Genomic DNA, 14,433 nt, shown 5'->3' with positions numbered 1-14,433 from the left:
CAAGGACTATGCAACAATGCTATGGAACTTAAACCTCTAAAAACCCAAATAAAAACATTTAGCAGAGACACACCAATCTACAATGAAGTAACAAATGACTATGCTGCTGCAACACAACACAATAATAAAGCAAACAGCAATCCTGAAACAATAGGAACAATAGACAGAACGGCATCTGGTTACTTCATCAACTTCAATGATTCATCTGAAGATCTGAGTGAATCAAAGGAACAAACATCAACAAAAACCTTTAAAGACAAAGCTAAGGAACTTTTTCAACATCTGAAAGAAACCTATCTGATTTCTCCGTGGATTGAATTCTGGGTGGCCTTAGGTGCACTTATCCTCATACTTTGGCTCATCATGGTACTATGTTTGGGACACTTCATTGAGGGAAAATATGCTAAAATGGACACAGCAAGCCAGAAAATCAACTTGGTCCTCAAACCACACACGTCTTCACACGTCGAGAAAAGAGAACTTTCTTCAGTCAACTTCACAGCCAATCCTATACCCGGTGGGGTAGCATGGGACAATACTGATTATGAAATCTATGGCCCGGTTGAAATCCTGAAGTATCCACATCAAATCAAGATCTCATTGAGTGACTTTGTAAAACCAAGCTCAGTTGCTGATGATTGGGACGTTGAAAGCATTAATAATATGATGTCTGACCTAGTGATGTCTGCTAAATTTACAAAACATGATTATTTGCAGGGTTCGTCTAATTATGATAAAATGTTCTGCTATAATCACTGTAGTAATCATTATCTGCATAAATCTGCACAACCTAGAAATGTTTTAAATTATAATCAATGGGAACACTGTGCAACCCCTCCAAAAGGTAGCTCAAGAACTTTTTATGACAAATATTCATATTTTTCAGGGTTCAACACAAGTAATGCAGAAACATTTTATTTCAAATTATCAAATAAGACAGGTACAAAGACCATGCTTACAAACACTAAATTGATATATTCAGACTCATTTTTTGAGCAAATGAGTACATTTGGTTTTGATTACTGGGACAAAAATGTTGAAGTAAAAAGTGTTTGGGGTACAAAGGAATGGCAAGTACAAGGTATAGAATCATTGTTTAGAGCCTGCATGATCCCAGAACAAATTATATTTTTGAATGACACTGTTCAACAAACTACCTGTCTTGGTCTTGCCAAAATCAAAGACTTAAACAAACCGTCTATTCCAAAGCCATCAATGAACGGTAATATATCTCTAGATGAGGAGATAGACGTAAACCATATATTAAGCCAAAACAGAACACATCCTGATTGGAAACAGTGGTTGATCTGGCCCACAGATACTAATAACTGTCAAGACAGATTCCTGAACAAAATCCAGGGGTTCAAATTGACAAGGCCAGACCCTAGATATTCCCAAAGACAACACCCAGGGATAATTACCACGTACAGTGTGGGCAAGCTCTGCCTTCAATGGCTACAAACATCCACACTGGCAGAAATTAAGCAACACCTGACTTTACTTACTGATGGTGCTGACTTGCGTGATTTCATTATGGGACCGTGCAAACAGCGTCAAAAACGCTTCATAGCAGCCTCTGTATATGCAGCTTATAACGAAGCCTGGAAAATAACTCAAATTGAAACGTCAGAGAGAATACGGGAAATTGACCGTATTAATTTGGAAAAATCACTTTCTGTAGTGGACAATGGGTTAATGACTCTGTCCTCCAGAATATACTCTTTGGACAGCATTGTGTCTTCAGCAATCGACATAATATCGCAAGACTTACTGTTGTTACAACACGGTCAGTCCCAATTGCGTTCTATTGTGCAACTTGGCTGGACGTTACAAAATCTGCGTTCAGGCTATGTGCCTTGGCGTTTAATCAACACAACGTCACTATTTAATATCTTTAACCTCACCGATAAACAAATCAGTATGGCACAGAAGGGTGCTGATTATACAATCCTGAGCATTGAGAAACTCGAGAGATTACCATTGACAATGTCAGAACGACCTGTCAGTGAATGGATAATACATGGAATAATTAATATTCCAATATCTACTTTCAGGTTTCAATACTGCCAAAAATATATACAGGCTGGCATGTACGAAAAATTGGGTAAAGGGTACATTAAGTCAACATGGAACTTGCCCTATTCACATGCTTGTGTCAGTAATAATGGCCGGAAAGTGTTTCTTAGTGGCAATAATTGTGCCATGTCACTAAGCGGTACACTTCTGTGTAATGGTATTAGTTTACACGGAGCCTGTGAAGGGTCCTTGAATAACCTTTCATGTCACCAGCTAGGCACACCTGCAACACAAATAGAACCATTCTTTAGGAGACTATCGAACGGGAGTTACATTATAATTGTAGACCGCAGATGTTGTAGCTTGGTGCCCGGAATACCTTATCTCATAAGTACGACTGCGAAGGTCATGTGCTGTGAACGAGTATTGTTCCCCAGCGCAATGCCAGACAGGGAGGCAAGGTTATGGCCGAATTTGAAAATTGCTTCCATTCGAGTTGATACTTTAAGCAGAATGAAAACAGTGCTCCTTCAGACGCCGACCAGGCTCACGTCATCAAAAGAAACGTATGATCTCCAAGTTGCAAGGACAACGGCAGAGATTCATTCATTGTTATCAACTAATTCCCCCATACATTTAGCAGAAATCCTGAACGGAATCTTAAATATTTCTGATACCAGTGGAGTCTCAAATGTATTTAAGACAGTGTTTTCGGGGGCTTTAACACCATTTAAAGCCATTCTGGGTATTTTTCCGGACTTTGTCCATTCCATCTTTGGTGGACTTCCTCTCCTTTTGGGACTAGTGGCAGGAATCCTATTTTTGATTCTGTTATTTCGCTATGGCAAACCGTGTCACAGACAAAACACCTGCGACAAGGGAAGAAACAATCCTAGCCATTGGATACCGGGACCGGATATCTAAAATCCTTGGACTGTCCCGGCTTAGAGACCTGAACATGACTTGGTTTCTTTCATTTAGACCAATGTGGCAAAGCTGTGTTTTACCTGTATTAAGGTGCTTGCTATGCGGAGAAGAATGCGTGTTGGACACCTGTCTGACGCTACAATCGGATGCGCCAATGGATGCAGAAACCTTGTTGGGTCCGGTCACGGCTCATGCATTGTGCTGTCCCCAGCGGCTACCAATCCTGATGACGGCATTCGTGGAGACTTCACCACTACGATTGAGGGGTAGTGAGGTTCAAGATGAAAGCAGCATCGATCAGGTACGACCTTCTGTCAGCTATGCTGATCGAAACATCAATGAAGGCAATCATGCTCATGAATGCATGGTAACATCTTTTTCCGAGTTAGTGGAACTTTCAAAGGAAGCTGTTGACAGCTTTTTCGACAGTCTAAATAATATGATGTTCTCACCAAAGCAGAAATAATGACTTTTGAGCAAGCTAGCACACGGCGTTCCCATCACCCTGAATTTGGCCTTCAACTTTAATGATAAAGTAACATGAACAATTTTTCTCTCCAGCATGGACAGCAGATTTTTTCACAATCCCCAAAATATTTTTTTGCAATTTTTCGGGACACTTATCTTCTGCTTAAAGTAGAAACTATTCTTAGAGAACTGAATTTCTATTGTAGGAACTTTAGAGACATCAGCTGCCCTCTGACATGTTCATGGATATTTTATTTTGTGATGAAATGGTCTCGCATTTTTTTTCTTCTGTATTAAGAGCCATTTCATGTGTTATTTTCACATTTTATTAATAATAATGTATGAATATGCGTGATTAATTTAGCATTTCTCTACTGCTTGAGTGCATATGGTGCATATGATTATTTTTTTCTCGTATATTACATACTTTCGAAATGCATATAAATGTATTTTGGGGTGGTACGGTATACACATACACTACTTTATATTTACTATGCCTAGATCTTGTAAATATGGACATAGTCTGCGTGGAGTGGGTGTCATGTATTCCTACAGGTTCTGTATCGATCCCCCTATTCCTGACCCTGTTCTGGTTAATAATTAACTAGCAGCCATCCCACGGTACAAAAAACCGTTATCTGATTAAGCCACACCACGGCACAGGAACGCGTTATCTGATTAGGTCATAACGCTTGCCATCTAATTAGGCAAGCACTATTCCTCCAGCCCCTGATAAGGCATACGGAGTTCTCAAAACAAATCAAACCTATGACAACCTGGGAAAATCCCTGCGGCCATTGTTTTGCGAAGCCCACTGGCGCTGCCCCGCCTTCCTGACGCACTGAGAACGAGACGCTGCTTTTCTCCTGCCGAGAAATCCAGCTCCGGCGCTTCCAAGCAGCCCTCGCAGGCAGCTGGAATATCAAGACCAGAGACGAGAGATACCAGCCCTCAACCATTCTAGATCTCAGGTACAGAACTGAATAACCCCTTGCAGAGAATTCTTGAGTCAGTCACTTGGCAAAACAAACTTAACTTAAACTGCTACTTATCTACTCCCGCCCACGTATTAGGCTTAGGTCAGGTACACTGGGGTAGGCGTGGTTAGAAGCACCAGTTGAGTACGATTAGTCAAATGTATATATGTATGTATCTATTTTATCAGTTTTAAATATCATATGGCTTAGAAACCATATCAATGCTTCTGCAGTATTATTTTATACTTCTGCTTTTATTGTATGCACTTTACTTAACCATAAGTATCGCAATAATATCGATTCATTTCTCTTGTACGAGAAAAGAGACTGATCAATAAATAACATCTTTTATTGAACACGCCCGTCTCTTCCTTTTCTCTACAATCTGGTGAAACTAAGAATGCACTGAACTGACTGAGTAAAATAAGTTGTCTTTTGTTTTCACACGACTCTAGAGATACACTCTTGATTAGGGGAGAGCAAAGTTGTCATGTTCTATGGTTGTCAGAAACTAAATCCCTTCTTGTCTATCCAGGGAGGTTAAACTCCTCCTTGCCTATTCGAGAAAGTTTCTAGTGAACTCTGAGCTAGCTGGCAAACCCAAAACTTTAAGTCTAATATCGTCAGTAGAAGACCTAGTTAACCTCTGTCCTAGGTCTATACTATTGAAGGTATTATTCCAATGCGCAGAGCCTATTGGGATAATAGGAACTACACTACACTGAAAGGAGCGACCCCTGCAGCTGACTTTTGCACATTTAGGAGGTACCACCAGATGTTGAAAAGCAGACCTAAGAGGTATGCCCTGGGTGTAGAATGAGATTCTTTTACGCGTGTAGAGTGCCCCCATGCCATGCAGGGCTTTGAAGGCCAGAACCAGAGCTTTGAAGGGTTATTCCGCAGCGGACTGGCAGCCAGTGCAGTGCCTTCAGATGATGAGAGATCCGCTCTCTAGGCCCAAGGCTGAGGACTGCCCTTGCTGCCGAGTTCTGCAAAACTTGCAATCTGTTGAGCAGAAACTCCGGGAGGCCCAAATAAAGGCTGTTGGCATAATCCAGCCTAAAAGTGATAAGAGCCTGTACAACTGTCTTCCTATTAGAAATAGGTAGCAGGAACAGAAACCTGCGAAGTATCTTCAGGAGGCCAAAACAGGTGCCTACGACTGACTGTACTTGTGACTTCATGGATAATGTCTCATCCAGCTTTACTCCTAAGTTCTTTACCGTCTTGACTGGAGTTTGAGGAGGGGACATATCAGGGGGCCACCATTGTTTCCAGGCGTCCAGGGCGGGTGTCGAAGAAGATGATTTCAGACTTCTCAGTTGCATTTGAGATGGTTCAATTGGAACCAATCGAAAACGACTTTCAGGCATTTATTAATTTTCTTCCAATTGAACACCTCATCCTTTTTGCTCGTGAACAGCAGCTGGGTGTCGTCGGAGTATGATATAATTACAACCTCGCCTGCTTCCAACAGTGTGGCCAGAGGGGCCATATACAGATCAAAGAGCACAGGGCTCAAAATGGATCCCTGAGGCACACCCACATTAAGAGGAGGCAGACCCGCTGAGAAAGGGGGTGACCACACCTCTTGCTGTCTTGCCTCCAAAAAGGAGGACACCCACTTCAACACCGTGCCCCCATACCCACACTCCTGCAATCTCCGTAGTAGGTGATCATGGGGCACGGTGTCGAAGGCCGCTGAGAGATGTGTCCCTCTGGGCCGGTCACACCACCACGCACCGCGCACACTCCCCGTGGGTGTGCCCAGGCTGCCCCGTTCCCGCCGCTGCCCGCAGCTGTGCCCCTGACCACTAGGCGTGGTCTCAGCCTCTGTAGCGCAGCGCCGCTTCCTGCTATCTACTCGACTTTCTCCCCTGTTGCACGTTGTTTCCTGCCACTGTTATTTCGTTTTGTTTCCTCTGTGTTGGTGCTGTTTCCCCTGCTGCCCTTCTGTGCCCAGCCTTTTTTTCTTTATTTGTTTGCATCTTTGTTTAGTCCGCCGTTTTTCCCGCTGTGCCCCCCTCCGCGTTTCCCGCCACCTCCCCGCTCCCCGCCGCTGATCCCCTGCGGCCCCGCCCCCTTCCACCTGGACCCTTCCCATTCGCCGCCCCGCTCCCGCCTCCCAGCTGCCCCTCCCTCCCACTGGACCTTATAGGGAGGAGTGCACGCAGTGGTGATCAGTGACCTCAGTCCCTCTGGGCCGGTCACACCACCACGCACAGCGCACACTCCCCGTGGGTGTGCCCAGGCTGCCCCGTTCCCGCCGCTGCCCGCAGCTGTGCCCCTGACCACTAGGCGTGGTCTCAGCCTCTGTAGCGCAGCGCCGCTTCCTGCTATCTGCTCGAATTTCTCCCCTGTTGCACGTTGTTTCCTGCAACTGTTATTTCGTTTTGTTTCCTCTGTGTTGGTGCTGTTTCCCCTGCTGCCCTTCTGTGCCCAGCCTTTTTCTCTTTATTTGTTTGCATCTTTGTTTAGTCCGCCGTTTTTCCCGCTGTGCCCCCCGCCGCGTTTCCCGCCACCTCCCCGCTCCCCGCCGCTGATCCCCTGCAGCCCCGCCTCCTTCCACCTGGACCCTTCCCACTCGCCACCCCGCTCCCGCCTCCCAGCTGCCCCTCCCTCGCTCCACCCCCCCACTCTCCTCATATGGCAGAGTGGCAAACGCGCAGCGTTGACGCGCAGCGGGCGCGCCGATTGAGCGCCGAAGGTGCGCCAAAGGTAAGCCCGTCTGCGCCCGTCCGCGCCTGGCCCGCGCCCAGCGCCAGGACCCCTGGCCCCCACCGACGGAGGCCGACCCGACAGACCTACGACGCCACCGACCTCAACGCACTCAACACCGGCCGAACCCCGGGCTGCTACCGATCCACACCGAGACGCTCCCACGGACCCTTCAGCTGCCACTCCTGCAAGTTCACCTGCAACTGGACCCACGCCACACCTGCACCCACCAAGCCGAACTCCAGCAGCACCCACCTGAAGTGCATCCTGCTCAACACCCGCTCCGTCCACAAACACACCATCGAGCTCTGGAACCTGCTCGACACCACAGCCCCAGACGTCGCCTTCCTCACGGAAACCTGGATGAATGCCTCCTCAGCGCCCGACATCGCCATCGCCGTCCCGGACGGCTACAAGATCATCCGGAGGGACCGCGTCAACCAGACCGGAGGAGGCATCGCCATCATCCACAGGGACACCATCCGCATCACGACCAACACCGTCGATACCCTCGCACCCGCCGAACACCTGCACTTCCAGATCCACGTCAACCCCAAGACCACCCTCAGAGGCACCCTTATCTACAGACCCCCGGGACCACGCACACAATTCAGCGAAGACATCGCCGACTTCATCAGCACACACGCCCTCCCCTCCGCCGACTACATCCTCCTCGGGGACCTCAACTTCCACCTGGAGAACAACAACGACCGCAACACCACCACCCTGCTGGACAACCTCGCCAACCTCGGACTCAAGCAACTGGTGACCACCCCCACCCACTGCGCCGGACACACACTCGACCCGGTCTTCTCCTCCAGCAAGGACATCACCTTCAGCCACGCCACGGGACTCCACTGGACGGACCACCGCTGCGTCCACTTCAGCTACAGAAAGAACACGATCCACCACCACCAGCAACAGGCTCCCCGAAGAAGCTGGAAAAAGATCACTGCAGACCAGCTCGCTACTTCCCTGAGCCAGCACCCTCCCACCTGCTCAGCGAACCCTAGCCAGGCCGCCAACAACCTCACGAAATGGATCAGCGACTGGGCAGACGACCTCGCCCCTCTGAAGACCCCGCCGAGCAGACCCGGCAGCAAGAAAGCCCCATGGTTTAATGACGAACTCAAGAGCTCCAAGAAGAACTGCAGAGCACTCGAGAAAACCTGGCGCAGAAACCCAACACCGGACAACATGACTGCCCTCAAGCTCGCCACCCGAAAACACCACCAACTGATCCACACCACCAAGAAAACTGCATTCAAGGAACGACTGGACAACAACGCACACAACAGCAAGGAACTCTTCAACATCGTTAAAGAGCTCTCCAACCCCAACGCCGGAAACAACGGCATCACCCCTTCGCAAGACCTCTGCAACTCCCTCGCCTCCTACTTCCACAACAAGATCGCGGACATACACAACAGCTTCAGCACTCACCCGACGCACGCCACGACCGAACCACCGCCCCCCACATCCACCCTCCGCGCCTGGACCCCGATCAGCACCGAAGACACCGTCCGCACGATGAACTCCATCCACTCCGGATTGCCGACAGACCCCTGCCCTCACCACGTCTTCAACAAGGCCGACGCTGTCATCGCACCCCACCTGCGGGACATCATCAATACCTCCTTCAACACCCCCACCTTCCCGGAGAGCTGGAAGCACGCCGAGCTCAGCGCTCTACTTAAGAAACCATCAGCCGACCCCACCGACCTCAAAAACTACAGCCCCATCTCGCTGCTCCCGTTTCCGGCAAAAGTCATCGAGAAGACCGTCAACAAGCAACTGGCCACCTTCCTCGAGATGAACGGTTCCCTCGACCTCTCGCAGTCTGGCTTCCGGGCCAACCACAGCACCGAGACCGCCCTGATCGCAGCCACCGATGACATCCGAGCCCTGCTCGACAACGGAGAAACAGCGGCCCTCATCCTCCTGGACCTCTCCGCAGCCTTCGACACTGTCTGCCACTGTACCCTAGTGCAACGCCTGAGCAACGTCGGAATCCGGGAGAAGGCACTGGAGTGGATCATCTCCTTCCTCGCCGGAAGGACACAGAGAGTCCGCCTCCCCCCGTTCAGATCGGAGGCCACCGAAGTCATCTGCGGCGTTCCCCAAGGCTCCTCGCTCAGCCCAATACTCTTCAACGTCTACATGAGCCCCCTCGCAGCCATCGCACGCCAGCACAACCTCAACATCATCTCCTACGCCGACGACACCCAGCTGATCCTCTCCCTCACCAACGACCCCGCCACCGCCAGAGCCAGCCTCCACGAAGGGATGACAGACGTAGCCAAGTGGATGACGAACAGCCGCCTGAAACTGAACTCGGACAAGACGGAAGTTCTCATCCTGGGATCATCACCCTCCGCCTGGGACAACTCTTGGTGGCCCCCCGCCCTGGGCAGCGCACCCAAACCCACAGACCACGCACGCAACCTGGGCTTCATCCTGGACTCCACCCTCTCCATGACCAGACAAGTCAACGCCGTCTCCTCGTCATGCTTCAACATCCTGCGCATGCTACGTAAGATCTTCCGTTGGATCCCCACCGAGACCAGGAAGACAGTCACCCAGGCCCTCGTCACCAGCCGCCTGGACTACGGCAACTCCCTCTGCGCCGGAACCACCGCCAAACTCCAGAAAAGACTCCAGCGGATCCAGAACACCTCAGCACGACTCATCCTGGACATCCCCTGCCGCAGCCACATCTCCGGACACCTGAGAGACCTGCACTGGCTCCCGGTCAACAAGAGAATCACCTTCCGGCTCCTCACCCACGCACACAAAGCCCTACACAACCAAGGCCCAGGATACCTCAACAGCCGCCTCAACTTCTACGCTCCCAAATGCCAGCTTCGGTCGACCAGCCACGCCCTCGCCGCCGTCCCCCGCATCCGAAGAGCCACCACAGGAGGAAGGTCCTTCTCCTACCTGGCAGCCAAGACTTGGAACTCCCTCCCGACCCACGTCCGCCTGACCCAAGACCACCTCGCCTTCAGGAAGCAGCTCAAGACCTGGCTGTTCGAGCAGTAAGCGGACCCCCTCCCCCCAGCGCCTTGAGACCCTCCGGGTGAGTAGTGCGCTATATAAATGCTTTGATTGATTGATTGATTGATTGATGTGGTGTTAAGAATAATAAATCTATACTTACCTATTTGCACTCACTTTCTTGATATTTTGGATCTCGATATGTCTGACATATTGAGTCCTCGCAATATTTTTAGCTTTGCTATTCTATCAGCCAACCTCCTCTTTCTAATTTCTGTACGAGGAGAAAAGTCCCCTAGAGAAGTTAGGTGTGTTTCTCTTCTCCCTTATTGCAGGATTCTGCTCAGGAACACAGATATTCTTGGGATCACAGAACATCAGCCGGTAGAGACCGAGTCACCATACCACCTTAGTATTTATGAGAAAGTGTCTGAATATCTATAGCGCCTTACTTGCCCGCCTAACTTTTCCAGAGAAACAAGTGTGATGACACCGCAGAATGAAACACTCTTGCCCCTCTAATGAATCGCAGTACCAGGACGGAAAACAACCTTTACAACGCAACTTTTACAACGCACTACCATTACAACGAAACTTTTACAACGCGACATCCATTACATCGCATGCCATTACAATGGAACTATTACAACGCATGACACTACAATGCATACCACTACAATGCATGTCATTACAACGCAGTCATTTCAACACATACCATTACAGCGCATACCATTACCATCCAACACTTACCCTACTGTTGCACCCCCTGGAGTTAGAATAGTAATTTTTCCCCCTATACTATCCAACACTTACCCTACTGCTGCACCCCCTGGAGTTAGAATAGTAATTTTCCCCCTATACTATCCAACACTTACCCTACTGTTGCACCCCCTGGAGTTAGAATAGTCATTTTTACCCCTACACTATCCAACACTTACCCTACTGTTGCACCCCCTGGAGTTAGAATAGTAATTTTCCCCCTATACTATCCAACACTTACCCTACTGTTGCACCCCCAGGAGTTAGAATAGTTATTTTTACCCCTACACTATCCAATACTTACCATACATGCAATGTAATGTTATGCGTTGTAATGGTATGCGTTGTGAAGGTAGTATGCGTTGTAATGGAATGTCTTGTAAAGGTAGTTTAAAAAAAATTGTTGTAATGGAATGCGTTGTAATGGATGTTGCGTTGTAAAAAATGCGTTGCAAAGGTATGCGTTGTAAAAGTATGCATTGTAACGTCATTCAACTACCAGGACACACCTTTCTCTCACTTGTACTTGTCCACAAAAGGATAAACAAAAGACACAAAGGAAGTTTATAATATTTATTTAAACTACTGTGCTCTAAGATGCAGTATTTGTTCCACAATTTGACAACAAAAGCACACCATAATTATGATCAGCATGGTTAACAAATCATATATCATAAAAAGTCCTGTCATATTATAAAAAAAGATTTGCTTAACCCACCCCTTTTCTATTGAAGCTAAATGATTATATATTTTAGACCTCTGGGATTTAGCGGCGGACCCTGTACCAGGGCATTCACAGTTACATCTCAGCTGACGCAGCTCTCTGGCTTCAGGATCTTCACTCAGTGTGTGTTTTTATCAGAACCCATGTCCTCGGTTATATGACAAGACATGTGTGCTCACAAACAGCAGCTGCGTGCTCTTGTTATGTCTAAGTGCTAACCTCTGTCCATAGGGAATAACAAGGGGCATTATTGTTTGATCTGGTCTAGTGTGTTGAGACTTAGGGCCAGAGGTAGGTCGTGCCATAAGGGCATGTATGTTTGCCATATGGCACTGTCATGAAGTGCAAAAAATTGCTTTTTTCAGGGTTTTCGATATTTACCACCAACTTGTAGTTGGTGGTAAATAACGAATCCTGAAATGGGAAAAGCACTGATTTCAGTACTCCCATATTTACCGAATCAGTATTTTAAGAATTCGGTAATTTACCGATTCCTTAAATTACCGATTCGGTAAAGTACCAAATCCTTCATTTTGGCCTCCTACATCAGAAAAGCATAATACCGGTCGGTTATGGCCGAAATTCGGTAATTTCATCTGTTACCGACCGGTATTAGGCTTCCTACATCTGGCCCTTAAATCCCAGGAAAAGAATAGAACACGAAAACATATGTAGGTTCTGGGTGAAAATTTTATGTTTGCACAAAAGCAAGTGTGTTATGTAGTAATGGGTGCAAAGGAAAGGTGGCCTACAATGTGTACAACTAAGCTAACATAGGGACTGTTCCCATGAGGCACAGGGTCAGACTGATTTGCATATCGTCATGTCTCAACTGGGGTGGCGGAGTGGGCTAAAGAACGGTGATGGATTAAACCTGGATCTGTTGACTGGGTGTGAGTGTTTGATTGGTTCAGATGCTCGGTCCATCACCACCCCCTTTTGTACCGCTGTATAAATTCCCAGCATAAGAACTGAATAATAAAACATGTACAGACTTTTTCTAAAATAAATGTATAGCACATAAACAAGCCTATTCAAGCAAAGGCAGCATAGTACCTTTTAGAAATACACAGGAGGGGTATTCATAGTATCAGCTGTAGGAGGTATTCAATGTATCAGAGAGGGTCAGCTTTGCAAAAGTTGAATTCAGTTCTGGGGCCTGTGAGGAAGAAACAAAAGAGAGCATGAAGACGCTTCTCAGCCTAGGTTTGGGGTTTGTCAAGAGCTTAGAACAACATTATAGGTTGCATATGTTCTTTAGCAATTAATAATCCATATTGTGATAGGAGGACACAACTACCGTTTAAACACCATGTGCCTGCAATGTTTTAAATGCATTTTATTAAGTCCTTAACTTTGTGTCCTTGTAGGCTGAGTGGAAGCAAGGGGAAGTATAGACGATAGAGACACGTTCCATGTCTTCAAACTCTACATGACCAGAGTGTGGTTTAAGCACTCCTGTAATTAGACTGCTTGTTCTCCAGGCAAAAGTCTTCTTTCCCTGGAGTTTGAGGGGACTCTGTAACCTGAATGTTCTCAATGATTTAAAAATGTTTGTGCTACATCTGCTATCTGCTCATTTTTATTTTGTCAGGTTTTAATGGGATCTCATGCTGAATAAAAGTCCTGAAGCGGTCTACATGCCCCCCCATTATAGGTTATGGACCTTAGATGGGTATTAAGTATGGGCGAATTTTGCGAATTCGCAGTACACGAATTTGTGCGAGAGCATACTCGCGGTCGACAAAATCCACGAACTTTTGCGAGATTATGGATTTTTTTTTTTGCGTGTTCGCTGGATTTTTTCAGCGCGGCTACCATGAAGTTACCCATGCGGTCGTACATGGGCGTGGCCATCTTATTTTCAGTGTTCGCGTTGCGTATTTCCGTTTCCGGGCACTAGTTGCATGCTCGCATTGTGCATTTCCTACTTGCTGGGCGCGATTGCGTGTCCATGCCATGACGTACTCGAGGTCGAAAAGTCTTGCGCGATCATGCAGCAAGATCGAAAGTGGCTCAGCGCACGCAAACTGGGAGGAAAACAACTCGGCGAACTCAGAATCACGGTAAGTCAACGCCACGCGCGCAAGTTTATATTTTTGAAGCACGACCAAGCAAAGAAAATCTCCCAACTCACGAATTGTGAATTCTTTGACAATTTTGCCCAATTTGCGGACCACCAAATTGCCAAAAATTCGCAAATTCCGCGAGCGGAATGGATTTTTTAGCCCATGCTTAATGGGTATAATAATTATAACAAAACCTGTGCCCACCAGGATCCTTAGTAGGTGATCGCTCCTCCGCTACATTTTCCAACACAGTCGATGAGAGGTAAAACCCTCTCAATGTCACTAAATTCCCGGTTTTCCTCTTGGGAAGCAGCCTGAAGCAGTTGCATTTTCCTGCTTCCATCAGCTACTGCTCTTGTATGCAGTTATCCTGTTCTTGTCCCCCGGCAGTGTAACCTTACTCTGAGTCTTGTCCGTCGTAGGTCCGAGTCCACTACCCCCCACACTGCCCCTCCCCCGCACCACCTCACCACCCCGCAGAACTCCCTGGGCGAGCCGCCACAAGGTGCATCCCTTGAGAAGGGTCGTTAGGGAGTTGCAAGGAATGTAGCGATGGACTTGCAATCCATTATACAAGACGTGAAGAGTAAACTCACTGACTAACTATTGATATACAGCATCGGACAACGTGAGGGGCCTCTTGGTGTTGTCATCTTCACTACCTTCATCATTTAATTAAATCTGGATTTCCTTCTCTTCTTCTCATTTTCAATTTCCTTGCTCTGTATTGTAAATTTACAGAACAAAAGTGTACTTGGTGAGACAGGGAACTGGAGCA

The 14,433-nt window shown here is 47.6% G+C and overlaps 1 long non-coding RNA gene across 1 annotated transcript in view; it reads right to left on the bottom strand.

The window, feature by feature from the left end:
* Positions 1–11,797: 11,797 nt before the first annotated feature.
* Positions 11,798–14,433, bottom strand: part of LOC144753748 (uncharacterized) — a 57,002-nt gene continuing 54,366 nt past the window's right edge. The window contains exon 4 of the long non-coding RNA XR_013594507.1: positions 11,798–12,745. This is a non-coding gene — a long non-coding RNA (uncharacterized LOC144753748). The remainder of the gene's footprint in view (positions 12,746–14,433) is intronic.

This window comes from Lissotriton helveticus, chromosome 5_1 (assembly GCF_964261635.1).
Source record: "Lissotriton helveticus chromosome 5_1, aLisHel1.1, whole genome shotgun sequence".
NCBI classification, from domain to species: Eukaryota; Metazoa; Chordata; class Amphibia; order Caudata; family Salamandridae; genus Lissotriton; species Lissotriton helveticus.
This window is presented reverse-complemented; position numbering and strand designations above follow the sequence as displayed.